The sequence below is a fragment of the Melopsittacus undulatus genome, chromosome 4 (assembly GCF_012275295.1).
Source record: "Melopsittacus undulatus isolate bMelUnd1 chromosome 4, bMelUnd1.mat.Z, whole genome shotgun sequence".
Classification (NCBI taxonomy): Eukaryota; Metazoa; Chordata; class Aves; order Psittaciformes; family Psittaculidae; genus Melopsittacus; species Melopsittacus undulatus.
In genome coordinates this window covers 84,091,888-84,114,352 of record NC_047530.1, presented here as the reverse complement: position 1 = coordinate 84,114,352, position 22,465 = coordinate 84,091,888, and the positions used below count along the sequence as shown (strand labels likewise).

The 22,465-nt window shown below is 42.6% G+C and overlaps 1 protein-coding gene across 1 annotated transcript in view; it reads right to left on the bottom strand.

Moving 5' to 3' along the window:
• The window catches only part of SEMA5B (semaphorin 5B), a 275,414-nt gene extending 262,216 nt beyond the window's left edge, over positions 1-13,198 (bottom strand). Inside the window, exon 1 of the mRNA XM_005153798.3 lies at positions 12,946-13,198. The gene's annotated coding sequence lies outside the window, so the exon portion shown is untranslated. The remainder of the gene's footprint in view (positions 1-12,945) is intronic.
• Positions 13,199-22,465: the final 9,267 nt, after the last annotated feature.

Here is a 22,465-nt window from a genome sequence, read left to right as displayed (position 1 = left end):
TTTCTAAGAACAAATATGATTTAATTATGTGTAGATGCAAGAAGCATACTCTATAGTAAGTAGATTAATTTATGCTTGCTAAAAATACAGGCAAAATTGGTGCTTAGCTATTAACTTTCCATGTTGGAGAAAAGAAAGGGTAAGAAAAGGTTCATAGAGTTGTCTGCTTTAGAAGCTTATTTAAAAGTGATCTGCAGGTTTTTCAGAAAGAATCATAAGTTCTTTGCATAAGATAACTTCATGTATTCACTACATTTTATAATTACATTGCATTCCAGGCTAAAAGAATAATTTTTTATGGCATTAAGTAACAAAGCAAGAAAGAAGTGAAGCACCTTCAGCAAGGAACAAAGCACGTTTTTTAAACCATGATGGGGGATGAACAGGTTGAAGAAATGCCACATAGCAAAGTTACAAAAAGAGCCCTTATATTGGCCAAGGCAGAGCAGGCCAGTGCTTAAGAGTGTCTGCTGATACATGAACCTGCAGTATATTCAGCCCCCCCGTTCCCACTTCCTGTAGTGAACACCAGACAATGTGGTTGTAGGAAAGTGAGAGGCAATCTGTAAGATGAGTTATGTGGAAGAATCTCTCAGCCAACAACTATTTTCTTCAATAAACAAGAGAGACCACCAGCCTTTGCCACGTCACAAACAGTTCAGCAGAGAAGTAAAGAGAAGATCTTGCTGGGGCTTCACACATCAACATGGCAACTTTGAATTGAATCCATGGATTATAGCACACAGAGTTTAATTTAGTTATGGAAAGAGCTGGCAGAGAAAAACAACACAATGTTTTGGTATCAAGCTAATATGTCAGAATTGTGCATTTGATAACACTGTGAATTAAAAAAAAAGTAGTATTTTTAACAGCTACTGTAAGTATTCATAAGATATCCATTTGGCCTTGCTTTATAGCAAAAAACAATTTCCAGGAAGGGCAGGAACTATTTCAAGGTCCTTCTGCTTTAACGTAAAGAATTCATCATACTTCTGCTGTCAAACAAGAAAAAATGGCTGTGACTGCAAGACTCTCATTCACTGCCTCCCTCTGAGAGCTTAGACAAGTGGCTCAACTTCTCTTTGCCTCAGCTCCTTCCCTGGTAAAAAAGAAATTTGTTCACTTAAGAATCATAAAGGACAATGCAATGGATTTGATATATTTTATATAGCTAAGGCACAAAATAACATGACAACTTCTTTGTAAATTTTTCTTCCTGTCCTCCACATGTGCTACTAAATATCGCAGAGCATGACTGTTCTGGCTGATTCTTCTCTTTCTTCTTACTACTGCCTTGCATTATCTGTGCAAGCTTCTTCCCTTTTCAATATCCTTGAAAACCAAGAAGAATTTACTGGCATCCCACCACACTTCAATGTGCTGTTACCAGCTGGTTTCATACAAATCAGAAAGTTGGCTTTTCCTGTTTGCTCCTGAGTTTGCAAGTATGTAGAAGACTTCAATTTTCAAAGATATAGACTTTAGCCTAAAAATAAAGTTTTTAGGAGTCCTGCTGAAATGTAATATAGCTAGTCTTGTGGGTGAAAAGTCAGGGATTAATGTATTTTAAGCACATCTCCAGTTCCTACCAAAGTTTAGCTACTGCTGAGTTCAGCTGAGTCAGTGTTCAGCTGAATGGTGGAGGTACAGTTGATGTTGTCTGAGGATGGGAAATGGACTAGATGATGTGTCAAGATCTGTTCTGTGAAAGGCTGTCCACTGATACATTAAATTAGTGTCTGGCTGTTTATCAGATGCAGCTCAACATTTCATTACAACATTTAAATCTCAGTCTTTAAAAAAATACAAACCAGAAATTTAGAAGGTTATGGGAGAAAGGAAACACAACCTTTGAAACCCTCTGTGAAACAGGGGCCAGCAAAATATAAAGAGATTTGTAGCATTTTGGAAATTAAGAGCAGCCCATTTTTATCAAATAAATGCTGTTGTAGCTGAAACAACACAGATTGCACACACATTTGTAGCTTTCTGTCTTATAAAGAAGCCAAAGTTTTCGATGAAAGATCTTCCTACATCAATCTGCTTTGAAGTGCTTCCTACAATCATGATAATCTATTCCAGAAACTGGTCGTAATAGAAAACACCATTACAAAGCAGTCTGCAAAATACGTATCTAAAAATGCTTTCAGTCACACCTCAATTGCAAATATGCCACTGAGCCACTTCCTTACTTTTTCATCAGGGAGGGTTGGCTGTGATAAACTCGCATTTTTCCTGATCTCCTGCCTTTTAATCATGTCTATCAAGTCATTGTAACTGACAGACATGTTAGCTCTGCTATTCAAAACAAATAAGAGATGCCTAAATTATACTGCTGAATTTTAAAGAGGTACTGTCAGGTAGAAACCTGGGGCCAACTCCTGCAGTCCTGACTCAGGTAGTATGCCAATTTCAAAAGCAAATATACTTGGGTAAGAACTGCAACTTACATAAATGGATTTTTTGCTACTGATGTCCCTTGGTGCAGGATCAGGCCCTTATCTCTTCTACAAACATCTTAGACCATTAGAACTGCAGGCATCAGATTATTTACAATTCTTTATACGATTAATTTAAAGGCCTGATTCTACCAGGTACAAATCTGCCATGTAAATAATCCAACTGGCTCAAGTCTTTGTGATAACTGCACTGAAGCACTTCAATAGCTCATTTGGTCTGTTTGTGAAGAAAAGTCTTACTCAACCCAAGTAAAAACTTCAGAAGGTTTTTATTTTCCTTCTTCAGTTGAATCAGCACAGGAAAGGGGAAAAACAAACAAACAAACAAACAACCCAAGCCTCATTATTTTACTTCTGTTTCTAATCAATTACTTCTGCATCTCATGCTCATTCGGGAAACTTAAAATTCAGTGGAAATAGAGTTCTTGATGTTTTGGATTCTGTTTTAATTAAAGCTGGAAATGCTTCTCCTGGTGCTAGGTTTTGCAACAGCATAATCTTGCAGACCTAGTTTTGGAGAGTACCTCTGGACTGGTACCATCCTTATGCAATTCTTTACCACAGGTACAAATTTGTCTTTGAGGTTTTGGGCTTATACTACCAATCCTCAAGTCAAGCACAGTCACAGGTCTTCAAGGAGGCTGCACTAGTGTGCCTGTGAGAAGAACTGGGCTCTTGCACTTTTCATGGACACCCAGGTCTTTTGAGGGCTTCGTAAATAGATAGCAGAGTATGCTGCCAGAAAACAAAGGGTTTTCATTAAATGATAACATCTTTCCAAACTAAAAGCAGAAACTCTACTACTTATGGGAGGGTTCTAGTCCTCTCAGACCATAGGTATCACAGTTAAGGTTAGTGCAGCCCAACTATACACTTTCAGAAATAGTTTGTGTTTGCCTTGCATTAGCAATCAAGAACTCAGGCCAGTAAATTCTCATCCACAGGTCATTTCACTGAAATGAGTACTTCTTCATGCATTTGTACAGATTGCAAAAGTGAGTTTTATTCTGCAGGCTCACATCTCACCCTGGCAAGAATGGAATGGCTTCCTCATTAGAAACACCATCTGAACTCTGCCCTCAGTTAGCTTGAAGTGTCTCTTTTCTCTTTGCTTATATCACAGAGCTTCAGAGTCAAAGAAGAAATCTAGCTATGCCTAGGCAAAGTGCAGACAGATGTTTTGGTATTTCCCTGCAGAAAGCTCCTCTGGTAAAACACTGCTCTCATTTACAAGCTCTGCAGTCCCTACCCACCTCACAGCCATCCTCCTCTGCCAGTAAAAACTTGATGCTGCTTTTTACCACTACAGCTACTCCAGTTCTTCACCAGGCATGTATCACACCAAGTTCCTCATATCAAGAGCATCCTATACCACTATCCCTATTTACTGCATTCTAACTTTACAGTCCTCATGTCCAGTTATGTCTCTGCTCAGTTCTGCTCTGCAGTCTCTGCTGTTCCAGTTCTCCCAAACCTTTGCAGCTGCCAGTAGCATCTCCTTTGTCTTCTACTGGCTTCCAGTAGCATCTTCTACCGGCCATCTTCTTTGGCCTGTAGCATCCTTAGAAAGCATTCAGAGAAGAGCTGTCAGGTAGTAGGGATTGGAAAAAAGACACAGAATGTGGTATCATACTAAAATATCACAGAGATATTAAGAGATGAGCCGACTATAGTTCACAAGTATTTCTACAGCAAGAAAATGTGATGCTCTGATCTCCACATGAGAGCATAACAGGACCAAGAACCTACCAGCTGAGGAACTAAGTTGCAACATAATCACAAGGGCTGCTGAATTTTAAACGTTTAACCAAGAATTGCAAGATGTTCTCTTCCTTCAGAAAAATTTAAATTTAAATTGGATGCTTGTTTAGAATAGTCGACCAACTTGAACTTGAATCAGCTCAGGGAAATTCTGTGCCTTCAGGGAAGAGAGACAGAATGACTGAAAGCACCTTTCTGGAGCTACCATCCATCACTGTGGGAGGAGGGACCAGATGGGGAAGAATCCCAGAGATCAGAAGTAAAATGTAAACTAAAGGGTGAAATGCTAAAACCCCAATTCATCTTCATTCTCTCACAACTCAATATTCTTCATTTGAGAAAGTGACCATAGAAAAGACTGTTTCTCAAAAGTCTGTTGTCTGCAAACCTGCCAATGAGTCTTCAATGAAAAATCAAATTTAGGTTTTTCAGCCTTGATACACTTTCTCTTTATGAAACTACAAATGACATACAACATTGGGAATAATCTTACACGGTCATCTTAAATAATTCAGCGTTTTGGTTGCCTTAGTTTATGAAATTTATAGGGAGATTCCTGGCAAAGAAGGATGGCATTGTAACTTCAGCCTTTGTAAAATTAACTCACACCAGCTATTCTCAGTAGTACCATCATTATCTGCAAAACTGTGCTCAAATGAAAAATCAATAAATAAATACGAAAAAGAAATTTACAGCAAGAAAACAAAGTGCTATTAGCATTCCAGGAGTATAATAAACTCATAATTCTCCAAAACAAACATTGAAGCCTGGATTTGCAAAGCAACCACAGAGGAGGTGTGCAAAGCTTATTCCAAATATAAGTTGGTTTAATATTTCAAAGGCCCATTAGAAAGAACACATAGCATTAGCAATATCATGGTTTGTATTCCTGATGAAGAGTCCTAGGCAAATACAGAAGGTATCTAGTAAATTACTCACTTGGGAACAATTTCTGTTGTTTAACAGGGGAAAATGTTAAATTTTAAAGATGTTAATCACTTGCTTTGTTCTAATTCAGTCTGTACAGATGCATGTCCAGTGTGCATATAAAAATATAAAATACAGGAATGAGCTTCGAATATTGATTTTCAAAATGTTGGGACCAATTGTGTACCTATGATCAGGGTATGTTTTTCCTCAGACTGTAGTCACACTAACTTGAACTGAACTGCTTAGGTGAGTAAAGGATTTGCACCATCAAGTTACCTACTGGAAAAGTTTAGTAAGGACATAATCGCACAGCCTTGTAAGGTGCAAATCTATGTCTCTGATGAGGAAAAGCAATGAGATGAAACATTTTATTCATAGGGTTTAACTACATAGCTAGAATTAAGTATGTGAATAAGTGTTTTCAGGGGTTATAACTGTGCCCCTGCCACTAATGCACTCCAGCCTTGAGCAAGTCGTGCAAAACCAGATTCACAGACCTCAAAATTAAATTCAGACTGATTTCAGCACTGGCAATACTACTTGGTGCCTCTCTGCAGCATTATTTTTCATATCTTTAACAGATGAGTGCAAAATTGTCTAGGCCATAGTCCTTTTATGTCTCAGTTTCTCTCCCTGATGATTATTAATTCTGACTGCTGAGCATGGTTGTCAAAATGGAAACAAGTGTAAGTTGTGCTTTTATATCACTTGACGATCTTCACAAAGCAGGAACTGTGGAATTCTTCAGAATTTGTACTATGTGTTAGTTGACATCAGACTTCACCAGTATTGGAACAGCACACAGTTTCAGCACATAGTTGCTCATGTTGAATAAAGTATGTATCTTTAACTTACCACAAGCTACTAACAATATTATTTTCCCTGTTGTCTTTTCTTTTAAAATAGGTGGTTACTAGCTGCAATTACAACTAAACTAAGTTCTCTTAGACTGGAGAAGCACCTTGCACCCAGGCAGAAACTGAGGCTCAGCTCTGTATTATTAATGAAAATGCCCTTCATATGTGGAGCAGACCCCAAAAAAAGGTCAGAGAGTGAAATATTAAGTGACTTATAAATATAGACTGATTGCCCTGTCCAAACCATGTGTTTGAAAACCTCCATCTGGCAGACAACCATCTTCAACCAGGAAGAAAAAGCAGAGAAAGGAATATGAGGCAGGGCAGGGGGATCTGTAATCACTCTAACAAACTTTTGAGACACAGCCAATTTTTCCTTGCCTGCATTATATACACAGGCTCCAAAAAGCATCTTTTTTATGTTCTTGAATTTACTATATTATACTGTTAAACTGAGTTATCCAGAGTGAACTTCCTACCCTTTCCTTCGTTGCCTTCTTTTTTTTTCTGCTAATCTTTGATCTATTATAAATCATCGTCATAGGAGATAAATAAGCAACCTTTAGCTAAACCAGCAGGCTAAACAACTTCCACGTGGCCAGGCAACACAGCAAAGTAATTAAACCTGTGCATAGGCCACCCATAGTCAGCACCCTCTTCCCTTAAGAGGCTGACCCTAAAGTGTTCCCAGATTTAGTTCCTAATCCTACCTCTGAGTTGTTCAGATGGTCCCAGCACCCACTCAAAACCTCTTTGAACTTACTATGAATCTACTCAGCCTGGTAAGCTTATTGGCCCTCATTCTGTTGCAAGAATGCGCATGTGGCCAAGGTGTCATTGGAATTTTTTCCCAGCCCCTCAAAAAGACAGGCAGGATCTTCTCCTTTCTCACATAATTCATCTGTTAAAGACAGGTTAAAGTGTTAAAAAAACATGTAGATGAGGCCATTAGTGACATTGTTTAGTGGCAGCCATAGCAGTCATGGAATGAAGGTTGAGCTTTACTATCTTAAAGGTCTTTTCCAGCTTAGCTGATTCTATGATTCTAACCAGTCATAATTGTGACAGCCATAGTTTGGAAACACCAATTTGGTCTCTGAGTCAGGACGCTTTCATACCATGTAAGAAATTTTCATTCCGTTATCCTTTCAAATAAAGTTAAAGCTGTTTTTTCATTTTTTCTTCCACGTCAGTAACCTGCACAAGGTTTGCACTCGAAATGAAAAATACTCCTTTCAAAATGACAAACACTGAACACAGGACATTTGTTACCACTAAAAAAAGACCTTTCTGTCGATGGAGGAGCATAATTCATTCACTGATACACACACCCACATTTTCTCTGGGGAGTTTCACAAATTCACATGCACTCCCAGCACTAAATTTTGCATTTCAATCTAGGCATTTGCTATAAAAGATGTATAAAATCTTATGTAGTCAGACAGAAGCTGTTCCCTATTGGCTACATAATAAGCACCTTAGGTGGCTCCCGAGTATAAAATTATTCCAAAAGGGGTGTGAAAAAGTTACACTGCATAAATTGATTCCAGATCCACCTGTTTCAGGTGCCAGCAAATATGTTTTGTTAAAGCCATCTGCTTGTCTTAAAAACTAACAGTTTTTGAAGACTATGGCACAAGCAATCTGCAAAGTATATAAACTTCAGAACCTGAAACCCTTAAACTGCAAATAGCATATAGATCATGTACATAGGATTTCGACTGGCTGTTCTGCAGGACTACAAGACAGCATATCTGCTTAATATCTAAGCATCTCCAGCATCAGAATGTGTCCTCCATAGCATGGAGGGTTCAAGACTGCTGGAGGATCCATTTGACATCACCAGCTCCTCACATGGTATTCCCAGTTAGGGAGGCTGCTTCACAGATTTGAAGTTATGATTAAGCTTTTGAATGCAGCACAATATTTGGCAGACATAAAACTGATGACTATGGTTCTTCTCTGCAGGTTGCTACGTCCCAGCTGGTGACATGTTGCTGCAGAACGGACAAAGTCAAACCTCTGAAACTGGTACTCTGCAGCTTATTTGGCTTTTGGCAACAGCCAAATAGGAACTATGTTATATATTGAAACTAGAAAGCTCATAAGCATTAGCCTGCTCAACAAAGCAAGAGACCCACAGAGGTCAGACACTGCTATGGTTTGTGTTTATCTGGATCTGATCATGTAGGGTGCTGTTTCCCAGAGATATGTTAACCTTGTAAGATCAAGATCCTTCTCAGCAGCTTCTGGGAAAAAAATATCCTGTGCTGTCTCCTCTCAACAAATGACCCCTTACTGAAAAAAAATGAAATTACACAAATGATTTATAAACTCCCAAGTTGCTCACGATTGATTTGGGGACTAAGACTAGTAACCAGCATGTTTAGTTATGGTTTCATTTAAAGCTCACTATAAAGTAAATAAAGTCATACCAGTCCTTAGCCAGCACAGTGCTTTGGTCTATGCTTAATCATAAGCACATGAATAGCCCTGTCACCATTCTGTAGCGTGGAAACATCCTTCACATGTAAATTACCTCCCAGACTTCTTACATTCTGAAACAAAGCAAACCTTTTTGGCTTATAGATAACAGTAACACGTCTAGAGTTATCACTACTTATACACTTATCATCAGAAAATCACTTTCAGTGACTTTGTGTGGACCTTAAAATTTTGTGCTTTATGTGAGCGCTGAAGCAGAGGTAACTCTGGGAGTCACAGCGCTGTAGTCAAGGAGACCTTGCATACTGAAAGTCACAGTTCTGCTGTTGGAGCTCTGCTGCACTTTGCTCACATGGTTTGACCCTGGGGTAAGGAATAACTGCTGTCATGCATTAATTTTTTTTTTTTGGACAACAGTGAGAATGGAGGTGAAATAAATACTGTGCTTGAAGAATTATCTCTAGCAAGCAAAGCACTGCCCACATAAGTTGCAGGCTCAAATACCTAAGTCTTGTGTCTCATATTCAAACAGCTCCCACTGAAGCTAACAAAAATTGCCACCATGGACAGAGATAGAATGAGTCCCATTACTGGGCATGCTGGCAGAGTCAGCAATCCAGTGTAAAAGGAAGAGAAACGATACTTGCAATAGGACTAGCTCACATACTCCCTTCAGTGAACTGGGTTTTTTTCCTTCTCAGAAAGAAAAAAAGACAACAGAAAGATAACAAAGAAGTGTTGACTTGATCCTGAAAGTCAACACCACCTATATTCAGACACAACCCCTTTCACAGCACAGCAGAGACAGCACCGTAATACTCCATGGTTTGTCTCCTGGACTAAATCACAAGGATCTAACCTAAAATAGGGACAGTTCACCTTCACAGTATTCGGTCTGTAAAAGACAAATCCATCACTTAAGACTGATTTTGCAGTCTCAGGATGACTTGAAACTATGTATCTGCTGCACAACAAACACAAATGAATTTCATCCCCAGAGACCCATTCTGAATTGCTTTCACCACTATCTGCAGATGACTAAATTTCTCTTTTTCAGTTCTACACCAGAAAGGATCTGGTTGGCCACTATTTGAAGTGGAGCAAATCCAGTTGCAGACTTCACACTGGACTGCACCTAAACTCTGGATCTTGCCACTGCTCCAGCAGTGGAACACCTTCACATTACTATGACAGATTCCTTATTCCTCATCACTTTCCCTCTCTCTTAGGGCTGGTCTGCACTTGCTGCTGCAGCTTTTGCCATGGAGGCAGTGCGCATCACTGAGAAAGCTGGAGTCCAGTGAATGGCATGGCTTTCCAGTGACAGACCCTTGATAAAATTACCCATGGCTCTCAGTAAAAAATGAACTAAGAAATGCTAATCTAATGATTCCAGGCATATAGGAAAAGGAAAAAAAAAAAAAAAAAAAAAAGGTGAAAAGGCTTTTAAATGCATTCTAAACCAGTATTTTATAAGATGAATCAATACATTTCTCTAGGCTGGAAACAAATGAGCTCTCAAAGTTAAATTTAGAGGAGAAAATGTTTGGTTTTCTTACTAAAGAAAATGGTGATGACAACTCCTTCAAGGGCATTTTATAGAAACAACAACGCAAAGCTTGGGCTTCATCATGAACTCCCTAAAATCAGTGGAGTAAGAAAAGGTTACTGTTGTCAACCTACTTATTGTGAACAAAAGTAGCTTTCCGATCATTGTCCTTAACTGACAGCATTGTACTTAACTTCCAAGCTTTCACTGATCAAACCGCATATGGAAGTGATGAAACCACAAAGTAAAACAGTGACAGCCTTAATCTTGCATCTTTTACGCAGTCAGTTAACCTCCCTGATGTCTTTAAAAGAATTACCTGAATAAGGGCTACTGGATAACACCCTAAACTCACAGATCCCAGTAAATACAGCACACATAAGAACTCCGATGCACAGTGGATTGCTTTGTGGTATTGTTTGATACTGCCCCCTTTTGCCAAACAACAAGTTAACAGCCTAGACTTCCCAAAACTTTGTATGTCATGCATTTTTTTCAGGAAAACATATTCCTGCAGATGGTCTTATTTAACCCTAGCATAACTGCTTACATAGTTATTAATCCTGACTAAAATAGAAATACATTGTACAAGCCATGTTTAATATCACAGAGTGACACAGCTCTCCAGGAACATTTCCTCTAACAAGGGCCCATCAAGTCTCAGCCCAAGCCCTGCAGGACTATTGCAACTGACTACAAAGTAAGAAGCAAAAACTGTAAGGTGCAGATGTATGCTCCCCCAGGTCAGCTGTCTGCCCAGGCAATCATACTGGACAACCAAAGCCATCTTATTTGGGCTCTTGTTTCATCTTACTGTAAAGCAACTAAAATCCTACAGCACCACTTCTACTGAGTTTCTGTCAGGCTACACATATTCTTGATGAACCCATCCCCAAGCCATCTTTTCAAGTCCATATGAACTGACCAGGTCCACCCTGTTAAAAGTCATCCCCCACACAGGCCCTCATCCCCTACATCTCTCAGTTCAAGCCTTTTGTCTTCCTTGGTTGTGCTTTTTCACTTTCTGGAGTTTGCACATTTTCTCCTCCCCAGTTGCCCCAGCTCTTTGCGGGAAGGGAGGGAGGTCACGGGGGGCAGCCACGGCCAATTCTATCAGCCTAATGGGCTGGGGGCACAAACAAAGCAAATATCTATATTTTGAATGGCAGGATTTCTCTCCCCACCATGACTTCAAGATTAACATGTCCTTGACAGAGAAGGACAAAAACTAAACCTCCCTGAGGAAAGAAAGCAAGAAAGAGAGGGGAAAAAAAAGGAGAAAATGCCTCCACTTCTCTGAAAATCCAAGAGGTGTAACATAAAATGCAGAGATCCCCTACTATAGCCTGCCTAGCACAGGGTCTATTTGTCATCCAATCCAAACTGAACAAAAAAGTTTAGTCCAAAAGGAATAAAAAATTTAAAAAGATATTAATGATTCAAGTGGTTGTATAAAAATGAAATCTCTGTTAAAAAAAATGTTAAGTATCACCAGGATTTTTCTCTTTCCCATTGCTTTCTTCTCTGCAGTTTATGACCAGTTTTCTCCCTTGGGTGCTTACAAATCACACATATAACCAAGAGAGCACTTTTCTGTATGAGTAGCTTGTTCCAACTACTCTCACTCCTCCTCCTTGACTTCACTCACCCAGGATCTCACTGATCTCAAACAGCAGTCAGAATCAAAGCCCATTATAACTTTTAGCTTAGCTGGTTTCTATTTTGTTTGCAGTGCAGTCAGCTTGGGGTCTCAGCCTACCACTGAACCCATCCAGAGGCAAAGAGAGCAAACCTCTTGCTGCTCAGACTATAATTTAGGAAAAGAAGTATTTTCTGTAATGAGAGGGAACACTTGCATAACAAAAAAAAATGAAACCTAACTATGATCCCAAACTGATGTATCCATACATAAATGGGGGGGGGGGGGGGGGGGGGGGGGGGAAGAGAGAGGAGAGGGGATCAAAGCCTAACTCAAAATAAAAACATAACAAGAAAACTAGGACTTGGCATCTACCACGTTTGGAGACCTTTTTCTTCAGGGCAGGAAATTATCTAAGAGTCTAAACTGAACCAACAGAGGACAGTGAACCCTTAGGATACAGATACTTCTCTATACCTGCTCCATACACGGGCTCCACCTAAAAGCCCATGAACAGACAGGTTCAGTGCCGACTTGGCAAGCACACCTTTTGTTTGTTTCCTCTGAGGCGTAACAGTAAGTGTGCTCCCAGGCAGCACCGGGGAGCAGATGGTAGTGTTGGAAAATACAGATCTCCAACTTTTGGTGCTGGTGTTAGAGCTGGATAGAGAAAGGTTGTTTCTGGCATCCCCCCTCATCCCCAAGTTTCTAACAATACACAGAGCTAAGGAGCTGCACAAGGCTCTCTACTTCCCTCTCCCTCTCCCCTTTGCTTTTGATCTCCATCAGGACGTGAGCTGAAATTTAATGGGCCACCCCTACCACAAAGACAAATTACCATCTGAAAAAAAAAATAAACCATTAATATCCCTCTGTCTAAGCTATCCGGCTCCCCACCGCTGCACCCCCTTCCCTCTCGCCACAGCCCCGCTCGGATGGTTAGGAAGAGCTCGGAAGGTAGCAGGAGAGAAAGAGGGCAGAAACCACCTCCGCTGCCACCTCCAAGCTAACGTCCTCTCCAGCGCAGCCGGACTGAAAAACCAGCGACAGAAAAGCCCCTTTCGCCCGAGGGGGAAGGAGGACGGGGGGCACCGAACGCCGTACCCAAACACATCCCCACGCCCCGCACGGCGCCCGACCCCCTCCATCACCCCACGGCAGCCCAGGACTCCCCACCTCCCCGGGTTCCTATCCCAGGGCCACCGGCTGGACCCGGCTCCCCGCCAACTTGGGAAGTTTGCGCGCCCCCCGCCCCGGGGCCGGGACCATCGTCCGCCCCCCGGCCCGCTGCCTCCCCTCGCTTACGGGGTGGCCGCCGGGCTCTCGGTGCGGAGTTCACCGGTGCATCGCGCTCCGGCGGCCGCAGGAGTGGGGGTAGCCTCGGCGAGAGTCAGCTCGGCGCGGTTCGGCTCAGCTCGGCTCGGCTGGGCGAGCGAGTGTGCGGAGCAGCAGCTCTGCGCAGCCCGGCGCTTAGTGAGCGCCGCCCCGGGCCATGCGAGCGGCTGCGGGCAGCATCCCCACGGCGCGGCCGGAGTTGGGACCCAAGTCCTGCCCTGCGCTCCGCTGTCTCTTCCAGGCGGCTCCTATCAGCACGGCTTCAACTCTTTCCATCGGAGACCGGGGGGAGGAGGAGGAGGCGGAGAAGGAGGAGGTAGGGAAGGAGGAGGGAGCTAGGGGCTGGCAGCCCCAACTCGCACTGATGTCAACTAATATATTCAAAGTTCAACAGGGCATTTCTTCGCAGGCGAATAGCTCTAGCCGCCTTCCCCGCTGCTCGCAGCCTGCCGCCCCGGGCAGGCAGGGGGTTCCGAGGAGCCCCTGCAGTGGAGGCAGGAGGGGCTGGCCCGGGAGGGGAGTCGGGGATAGAGGGGTGGCACACTTTTTGGGCGGACAGGTTCAAGAGCCGCCGGAGTGGGGAGGGTGGAAGAGAGGCACCGGCCGAGAGTGAGGATGAAAGCCAGCGGCGGAGCAATGCTTGCATTTAAATCCACCCCCTTCCGTGCCTCCTGGAAGGGGAAGGGCTGGCTACGTTGCTGTGTCTGGAATGGGAGCGGAGCGCAGAGAGACGAGGGGCTGCGGCTTCGGGTGAAGCCGCTGCCCCTCCGGCAGGGCTCCAGGCCGACATGCAGACCCCCACGGCAGCGGACCCTGGAGAGGCCCCCGGCAGGGCCTGCAAGCCTGCAGAGAGTGGAGTGCTGCTCCTCTCTCCCGGGGCCCGCGGCTATGGCTGCATCTCCTTGTCGCGATGTCTCCCTGCTCGCCGGGGGCGAACGGGTTCGAAGTGAACCAGGGCAGTGAAGCGGCAAAGTTTTCTCATGCCGAAGCGGAGACGGCGGTGGAAAATCCGCGGCGAGTCGGGTACGCGAGGCGGAGAGCAAGGGAGAGGTAGCGCCGCTGTGCGCGGCCCGGCGGCACCGCCGCGCTTCCCTTCCCACCTCCGCTCGCCGAGCCTGGAGCCGCCCGCGGGGAACCGTTGGGGGTGTTGGGGAGGCTGCATCCAACGTGGTTTTGCAAGTGGCTGATGTGCCGAGATGTTCCCGCGGTGCTGCACAGCGCCCGCGCACCGTTACCGGCAACCGCCTGAAACTGAGGGATGGGCTCTGCTGATGGACAAGCAGCAGGGCAGTGGGAGGATGAAACACGTCTAGGCTGGTTATAGACGTTTACACATCGCAAGATAAGAGCCCCAGTTATTTATCAGCTGAATCCCCAGATAGTATGGCCTGCGCTGATGCCACTGCATATATGTGTGTACATATATAATGAGACTGGGATTTTTTTTCCATCTGTTAACTGATCCAGTTGTTCCTGTTGACAGTATGTGATGGCTATAGAAAAACAGTGTAGTTGTATGATGGCTCATCAATGTTATGACAGCCAATTGTAGTGGCAGTGGATGTTCTTCCAGTTCCCATCTTGGAGCAGTAGCAGCACAGATCCACTAAGATGATCATTATAAAAGACATAATTATTCATAATTTCTCAGTTTTTTCTTAATCAAGTAACGATATCACTACATCTGCTCATGCAGTAACGCACTTCTGGATACAGCTTGTATGAAACAGTCAATACATTATTTATATGTATAGCGTTTTCAATCTGCTTTCCACTTCAAAACTTGCCCTGGAAAGTGTAGGACTGGCAATGGGTACAAAATAATTGCAATGTGGCTATGTGTTCTGCTCAAAAACTCTTGGCTAAGCCTTAAGTCAGGCATAGTCTGGAAAGTACTGAGAGAACTGCCCCATGCACACAGTGGCATCATATCTGTCCCTTTTTCCACTCTCATCATCCCAAAGACCAACAACAAACTGAAAAAAAAAAACCCTCCAGCTGATTTTTTAGTAATAGCATCTTCTTAGAGCACTGTCTTAATTTACATGTGAGTAGTAAATACCTTTCAGAGTCCTCCCTTTCCCTAGTATGCAGGATATCTTTCAGTTTAGTAAATTCAGTTTTAAATAACAATGTGATTGGAACAGAATAGAGTGTGGGGCGATGCTCAGCTGGGACAGTGTTGACCTGCTTTTTCAGTTTTACTGTAGAGAGGGTGGTTTGGTTATCTAGCCTCAGAGATAAAGTACCTCTCCAAATGCCACAACTGTGCATGTAATTTCCAGAAGACTCAGCTCAACCCTTCTTTCTCCTAAGACTTGATGAAGTACTGAGCATTTAACAATGGTAGCATGAGACCATAGAAACTTAGCTTTTTTTCCCAATGTCTGTCAACATTTAAAAATCTAATGGATAGTACTTTCTATTAAAGAAAAGTTTGTTTGCCCTAAAATCTTATACTAGCATTTTTCTGCTACTACTTTGCTGTTCCCCACCCCACCCCCTACCCACCCCCCCAAGCTGGCAGTACTTCTGCTGGTCATGGGCATGCATACATTGCTTGGAGACCCACAAATAAAGGTGTGTATAAATTAAAGTCCTGTAATGTTTCCTTGTAGGCTCAGGTCCTGACACGTTAATGCTATTACACAGCAGGATGTCTGCAAAATCACTGGGCAGGGACACTACTCAAATCCTTTCAGTAAAGAGCTTATGATGCAAAGCAGTACAGTTCAGATCCTTTAAAAAAAAAGAGAGGAATGCCGTAGGAAAAGTCAGGGTATTGCATGTGAAGTGATCTATATAAAACAATTTGTTTTCAGTTTCCAAATCCTAAACCTCGCTAGGGAGAGGATGGATCGGGTTCCCGTTCTCTCCGCGGCGCCCGTTCTGCCGCTGAGGCCGGCTTTTACCACTAGGTGCTGCTAGTGCCTCCCGGTGCGCCGGAACGGCCGGACAGAGCGGAGACCCGGCGCACGGCGACGAGGAGCCGCCCTGACTGGGGGTTCACCCGTCTTGGGAAGAAGGAGGCACCCCATTAGCTGGGTTTCCGCGCATTGTGTGGGTCTGTGTAGCACACAGGGTGGGCAGGCTGAGAGACCAGCGGCGGCTAGGGCAGGAGGAAGTCTTTTTGGCACGGGGGCTTGCTGGAGGGGTGAAGGCTTGGAGTGAGTGGGTATAAACCCCACCCCTCCTGCTCCCTATGCGAGTGGGAATGCAGCTGTCTGTCGAGAACAGGCCACCTTTGCTGCCTTCAAACACAGCAGTGCAGAGCAGTGAGAGAAACGGGGGAGAGCAAAAGCTGCAGGGAAGAGGAATAAAACTGAGGGATGGACGGCCTTTGGGCTGTAGGCATAAAGCAGCAGGATAACAGGTACTGTTGAGAACAAGAAACTGCAAGTGTAGAGTAGAGCTTTGTGGGGTAAGAAGAGATCTAACCCAGGCTTTCTGTTAGTCAGGTCACCTGAAGACAGTACCCGAACTACAGCTAGCACTGCACTTTGCAGCTTAACTTCAGCAGGCAATGTTAGCCTGCCTTTGCACACAGCAAATCATTGTGATGATGGCTGAGCTGGCCGTAATAGCCTTCTCAAACTTCAGCTGCTATGGGCATTTAGGTAAGCTTTACTGGTAGATGCTTTAGGAGAAGATCTGGAGGAAAACCTTGACTCTGGCCTCCTCTCGAGGCCAGGTGACAAGATGGACCCCATGTGATCTCTGAAGCATGATTCCACAGTAGTAGCAGTCTCATTCAGAAAAGCGATTTTGCAGTAGATGTCCAGACCATTTCACAAAGACTGAGGGAAGGGAAAAGTGCACATGGCAGTGGCAAAAATTTTAAATTATGCCTAAATTTAGAGCTGAGCGCATAGGTTCAGCCAATCACTGCACTAGCCTACCACAAGTTTTTATTTCTCTGTAGCGCTCCAAGGGGAGAAGAAGTGTTGCCATGAGGAAAACAGCCAAAATATAAGCAGCAGAACATTTTCATGGTGATGTAAGTGATGACCCAAGTGGAGTCCAAACTGTCCTTCTAGATGGTACAATGTTTTCTCAAAAGGGAAAAAATGCATTTCTAAATATGACATCAGCAAATACTCAAAAGCAGTGGCATCCTGCCATAATGATAGTAAGCATTATCCTGAATACCAAGATGTAGATCTGAAGCCAAGTGGCAATTAGCCGTAAAATATTTAGGTACCTGGCATTTCACTTGAGTTTAAAATAGGTTGCTAAATAGTCACAGTTGTGGTTTCCAGGCTCAGTCTGGTGGCGACAGTAACATTTTAATTTATTGTAAAGAGAAGGCAAAGTTAAATCCATGACATGAACTAAGAGTCAAATGACCTGAAAGCAAGAGAATACAAATGAGCTCCCTGGAGAGAAGAGGCTGCAATGAAACAAACAGAATAACACAGAGGGATGACTTGACACCACTGGAGTGACTGCATTTCACTTCTTTTGAAGGAAATGAAACTAGCTTAAACTGGGACAACTGCTTTATTTTCAGATAATTACATCTGAAGCTTCTGCTGCCTACAGACAAGCGATACACAGTTGTTTGTCCCCCTGAAGCCAGGTGCTATTAATTGCCAATTTTCATATGTCACTCGACATGACGGAATCAGCAAATGTCACCCTGCTGAGTAGAGGCAGGCCTGAGTATTCCCACTAAGTCTTATATAAATAGAAAGTTCCCTGTTTGCAAAGACTTATGGAGCATAAAAGTTGTATTAACTGTATGATATACCAGGAGGGAGGGAATGTTGAGACACTTGTCGTGGTTAGCCAGTAAGCATCTACACTGAAGTCATACAGCACCTAGCAGTTGCCTGTTTGTTGGCAAATAAAAGGAGCAGTGAAAAAAAATAGCTTTTAACAACACCACTAGGAAGTTTGATACTAAATCAGAAACTGCTTTCCCCTCTCCTCTAACTCAAGCTCTGAGCCTAAAGGCTGTGTTTATTGGAAATTGCTTCTGTCTTGAGACAGGAAGTATAAAACCTAGTGCTGAACACCTTTATGGTGCACCTAGACACGTTATACAAGGGACTGAAAACTTGTTTGGTAAATACAAGTGGTATTCTTTTTCCTGGGGAGTACTTCTTACCTGTAGGTAACTCTACAATTAGACTTAAGCTTTAATTTAAAGACATGCTATTTGGCACATCAGACATCTCACGGAAGGCTCTGTGCAAGAACCAGATTTGAATGGAAGGTGAATTCTGGACTAGGTACAGCTTCTCTACTGAATTCATACACAACCTTAGGCAATTCAGCTGAAAGATGAGCTCAGCTCTGCAAGTTCTCATTACAATCTTTGGAGTACCTTGCCCTGTTTTAATTTTCCTTTAAACAGCTACATTAAAAAGCATTACAGGTATCCAATTATACAACAAACTGTTATGTTCAGTGAGCTGAAAAGTCTGGATCTAAATGTGAGCAGGTTTTGAACATGTTAGCATTCCTTCCTCCACTGCTTAGGTGATGACCAATGGCTTGATAATGAAACGTATTTTATTTGGTTTGGAAAATGCAAGCCTCAGTGTAGTGGGAATGTGAAATGCTGGTAAAACTGAATATATGTACACCAGGTTGTAATTTTCCTGTAGTATTTGGAACTCATGACATGGAAAGCCATACTGAGGACTCAAGAAGTTCATAGCACTCAATTAATAGTGTCCTTTCCTACTTGTGTGTTTTTAATGAACTTAACTAAAACCCATACTGTAGCTAGTCAGTGTGTGATATTCAGATGCTTGAATTCAAATCAAAACCAGGGGTGTTTAAACTAAAAGGTCTGGAGAAATAAAAATAAATATAAATTAAACCTTTTTAGACTTCTCAATCAAAATATGAACTGCTTTAAAAAGCATAACTTCATCTTTAAGCAGAGGCAAATAAATTTAAATTTCAACCCTCCATTTTGCAGATTTTCAGACATGTATCGAAAATAAGGGCTTAGAAAAGAAACTGTTTTGTAGCTTCACCTATGATGGTTGTGACTGAATCACAAAGTTCTACCTCTCTTAAGAAAGAGGCCCACTGGAACTGATGCAGACAGATCTGTGATCTTTAGGAAATCATGGTTTCAAATTCCTGGGTAGGTACAGTTTCACAGGTTGAGACATTTCTCAACAACAAGACTGAATTGTAACCCTAAATCCAACAGCTCTGCCTGCAACTTTAGGGACATGTGGCTTAGATCTTTACATTATAGACATGTTCCCTCTTGAACTGTGATGTACCTGTTTGTGACTTGGCAATACAATGGAAGGCCCCACATCAGGAAAACCTCCTTGTGAAGTATAAAGAAACTGAGGTCTCCCACAGAGAATCCTTTCTGCCTTCTTCACTGTCAGATTCACTGAGGCAAGGTGGCTTCCTCGCTCACACACAAAAAGAAGGGTGGTGGAAGCAGTTCTGTGATGAAGGAGAATCTTAGGCCTAGGCTGAGCTGTCCTAAGAGAGCTAGTAACGTGGAATATGAATTTTCATTGTTATTTTATCACTGGTAAAGCTAAACACCAGGAAAAGGTTGGGCTGGATGTTACTACAGTGCATGGCCAGGTTTTGTTAAAGAAAATTTTTGAAAGACCACCTTTTTTTCTTGCAGTACTTCAGCAAAGAGGTTGTGGGATACTGCAAACATTGCATTAACAGAAATCTAAGAACACTGTCGCATTGTACACTGCACTGCTTCCTAACAGAGACTGTCTGCTTCCCTTCACCAACACAGCTGGGGATGTCAATAAAGAAAAATGATTGCAGCAGAGTGGGCTAGTGCACTGCGAGAGCAGCCTTCTGGTTTGCATTTTTAGCAATTAAAAACCATATAACTTCTCCAAAGCATCACATCTTTCCTTCAGTTTGAGCATCGCAACATGTAGTGGTGGCATGTCAAATATAAGGCACAACAGCAAAACAAGCAAGAGCTTTATAGTGACTTCTGAAGGCTTGCAGCACAGATCAGGATGGTTGGCGTGGGCAGGGCCAGGTATTGAGTCAGATATTGAATCACAGGTATTGAGCAGTGCACTGTTATAATAATTCTACTCAGATAATCCCAACCACTTCCTATATATGTATATAATTATATATTACTGATTATCTATTTTTTATTTCTTTTCTATGTAAAGTTCTCCATCAGAAAGCTTTACTAAATAAAAACATATTTCAATAGGTATAATCAAAATACAATTATTATATCTTTCTAATTAGCATAACATGTACTGCAAAGTATACTGTGTATTCAGTCTAGGTCGAAGGAGGTGATCCTGCCCCTCTACTCTGCTCTTGTGAGACCTCACTTGGAGTATTGTGTTCAGTTCTGGTGTCCTCAACATAAAAAGGACATGGTACTGTTAGAACAAGTCCAGAGGAGGGCCATGAGGATGATCAGGGGACTGGAGCACCTCCCATATGAAGACAGGCTGAGAAAGTTGGGGCTGTTCAGCCTGGAGAAGAGAAGGCTGTGTGGAGACCTCATAGCAGCCTTCCAGTATCTGAAGGGGGCCTACAGGGATGCTGGGGAGGGACTCCTCATTAGGGACTGCAGTGATAGGACAAAGGGTAACGGGTTGAAACTTAAACAGCAGAGGTTTAGACTGGATATAAGGAAGAAATTCTTTACTGTTAGGGTGGTGAGGTACTGGAATGGGTTGCCCACGGAGGTAGTGAATGCTCCATCCCTGGCAGTGTTCAAGACCAGGTTGGATGAAGCCTTGGGTGATATGGTTTAGTGTGAGGTGTCCCTGCCCATGGCAGGGGGGTTGGAACTAGATGATCTTGAGGTCCTTTCCAATCCTAACTATTCTATGAGTCTATGATTCTATGAAAAATATTTCATGAACTCTGGTCAACAATTATCAATAATTCAATTCCTGCCAGAAAAAAATGAAAATTATTACTTGCTGACTAAGTCAATATGTTACCCTGTTGCTATGCCATATGGCCCTGGATGCTGAGACAAAAAAACACCTCATCAAGTGACACCCAGACTGGAGGAGTGGTTGATACAATGGAGAGTGGGGTTTCCATTCAGAATGACCTCTACAAACTGGAGGAACAAGCCAGCAAGAACCTCATGAAGTTCCACAAAGACAAACAAAGTCATGAATCACGGGCAAAAGTACTCTGTGCACCAGGTCAGGCTGAGGGCTGAGTGAACAATCCTGCAGCTGGAGTTTGGGGCTCACAGAATGACAGCTGTTGAGAACCTGGAGAGACTCTAGAGAAGGGCTGCTAAGCCACTTAGGACATCAGAACACCTGAGGTATAGGAGAGGCTGTGGCAACTGATTTGTTTAGCCTAGACATAAGAAGGCTAAGAGGGGATATAATTGCAGTCTTCCACTACCTTAACCCATTGAACAAGACAGGCACAGACTTTTCTGAAATACACAGCAAAAAACCAAAATACAACAGTCACAAGTTGCAACAAGAGAAATACGGACTGGAAACATGAAAAAAAAATAATCTCAGTGGGACTAGTGCATCACTAAAGGTGCTGTTCAATCTCCACCTTCAGAGATTTTAAAAACTTTTCAAGGCTTGGAGCAACTTGATTTGATTGTGAAGCTAGTCCTGTTTTGAGCAGGAGGATGGACTACTGACCTCCAGATTTCCCTTCCAACCTAATTTTTTTCTATGAACATACAAGATAAAATCCAGTTTTGTAAGATAGTAAGTATCCCTTCCATCAGCCATAAAGGTGCTTGAAGGTTTTTTTGGGGTCAACAGAATTGGCTCATTAGAGCAGTGATCTATCTAAATCTCAGGTATGATTTCATTCAGTAAGCAATCAGGTTAAGCACGATCAATTATTTGATTGCCTATGTATTATATTCAGATTGTCATAACAGGTTGAGATACACAAGGCTTGATTCTTCTCTCCTGCAAAAACGTGAGATTCAACAGTCATAGGGAAGGAAAAAAGTCAGAAAAAGTGAAACTGTTTTCCCCGAATGAGCGGAACTGCTACATTTCATGTAAATATTACCACAGGTCTATGATCCAATAATTTCTACAGCAGACCCAACCTCACTAATATTCCTTCCTCGTCAAAACATATAGGGTTACTCATACAAGTAAAAGTTTGCATGCAAATTCACTTCTTGTAAGATGGTTACAGTTCTAAATCATGTATTAAATTGCTTCTATTGTACAAGTTTAACTTCATTTTCCAAGCTAGTCACATGCAACAGAGATGCGGTAATATAGGTGTTCCAACTGCAGGAGTGATTAGCTGCCAGTGCCTTCTAAAACTAGATTTGTAAGTCAGATCATTGGAAAGACCAGTGGCTTGTATCCCGGATGTCATGGGACCAGAAAGGTGGAATATTGGCAGAAGATTAGGTTTATTTTTGTGTATGTGTTAGAAATATTTAAACAGACTAGGACAGAAATCAACCTGCAGGTTTATAGAACCTGATCCAGCAAAGCAAAAAAGTCATGAGAAAGACCATCTTGGGTGTTCAAGGAACATAAAT